The 1,658-nt window shown below is 67.4% G+C and overlaps 1 protein-coding gene across 2 annotated transcripts in view; it reads left to right on the top strand.

The window, feature by feature from the left end:
* CUNH1orf106 (chromosome unknown C1orf106 homolog) overlaps positions 1-1,658 on the top strand; it is an 8,028-nt gene that overhangs the window by 4,255 nt on the left and 2,115 nt on the right. The window lies entirely within an intron of this gene.

A 1,658-nucleotide genomic window follows, 5' to 3' on the forward strand; every position in this document is an offset into this window, starting at 1 on the left:
TGCGGTCCCCATCCGCAGTGTTCCCGGCCAGTGGCAGGGTCGCACCAGTGCCCCCCCGACCCCCGAGGTGCAGGGCAGGAGGGGCCAGTCTCTGAGGTAACACGCGGGCCACCCCCAAAACGCAGGGAACGGGGACACACTGTGAGACCCTACAGTGGAGGGTGGTGGTGCAGCTGTGGGTGACGCGCGGCCAGTCCGCCCCGGCTGTGCCACAGCCCGCAGGGCCAGGGGCAGGCCGCCCGTGAAGCCGGGCTCCTCCGCGGGCCCCACGTGTCCGTCTGCACAGGCGTCCCATGCTGGGGGCTCAGGGCAGATGCAGCGTGCCAGGCTGGCCACTCTCTGTCCCCGGAGCCCCTGTGTGTGGGCGGGAGCTTCAGCAGTTGTCTGAGACTGTGGGTCACCGACCCCATCCGTGGATTCTTGTTCGCGGTCATTTTATGTCCTGTGAAGTCGCCACAAACACTGAATTCGCCACGACAGCCGTCGCCCCCGGGGAACACAACATGGGGCCCTCACGAGCTTCCGCGCATAACGTTTTTGTCAGCCGATCGGCATGTGACCCATGGGACGTGCCTTTCTGGGTAAAGTTGCCGTATTTCGGTGACATCAAACTTGTGCCCAGATGGAGCTCGTCCAGGACTTTTCGCACGAGGCCCACCCCGGCCTCCTGCTGCCTGCAGATGCGGGCTCTGCGGGCGCTGAGAACCGACCGCATGCTGCGTCCCTCCGCCCGGCCGGCAGGTGTCAGCGACACCGCGCCATGCCACGGCCTGGACCCCAGGGCCTGCGGGGGGTCCTCCCAGTCTGAGTTTGCTTGTTAGGCAGCGCGAGGTGGGGTGCCGCCTGGGACGATGGCTCTCAAGTGGAGAATGGGTTTCAGGTTTCACGGACTGCCTGGCCCTTTTGCAGACAGAGCCTCTGTGCGCATTAGTAAACAACACAGGCTGTGCCCTGTGTATCAGCAGAGCGGCGGCTGGATTCCAGCCCCAGGGGGCCAGGGCCGGCGCCTCTGGGGGAGGCCACCCTGATGAGCTGCCCGTGAGGCTGCCCGCACTGCCCTAACCACATGTGGCGGACGGGCGGCTCACAGGACGGAAGTGATCGTCTCACAGCGGAGGAGGCCGGTGGTCCAAGCTCAGGGGCCGGTTTCTCCTGAGGCTCTGTCCTCGGACTGGGGACCACGGCGTCCTCCCTCGCGTGGCCACATCCTGTGCCACACTCCGGTTAGTGACGTGGTAGTGTCCGTGGATGAAACGCCGCTGAGCACAGGGTCCTTCGAATGACTGAGAATGCGTGACAGCAACGTAGCACACCGGCCATGCGCCAGAAAAGCGGACTGGAGCAGGGGGCTGTGGGCGGGGCGAGGGGAGGCAGTGGGTCACCAGGAGGGGATCCGCCCCCACCCCCAGACTCAGGGTGTCTGTCTTCGTCCCCCCCAGGATGGACTCCTTGCGGGCGGGCCCCCGCCGCCGCCCCACGCACTACACGGTGACGGTGCCCAGCTCCTGCTGGACCCCGGCCGGACCCCCACGGCCGCCCCGCGCCCCCCTCTCCTGCTCGGAGGACAGCGGCTCGGACGGCTCCAGTGTGTCGCACGCCACCTCGCCGGGCAGCAGCAGCCCCGACATCTGTGCTCTGCGGCCCCTGTCCCCGCCCGT

Source organism: Pteropus vampyrus, unplaced genomic scaffold (assembly GCF_000151845.1).
Source record: "Pteropus vampyrus isolate Shadow unplaced genomic scaffold, Pvam_2.0 Scaffold131, whole genome shotgun sequence".
Lineage (NCBI taxonomy): Eukaryota > Metazoa > Chordata > Mammalia > Chiroptera > Pteropodidae > Pteropus > Pteropus vampyrus.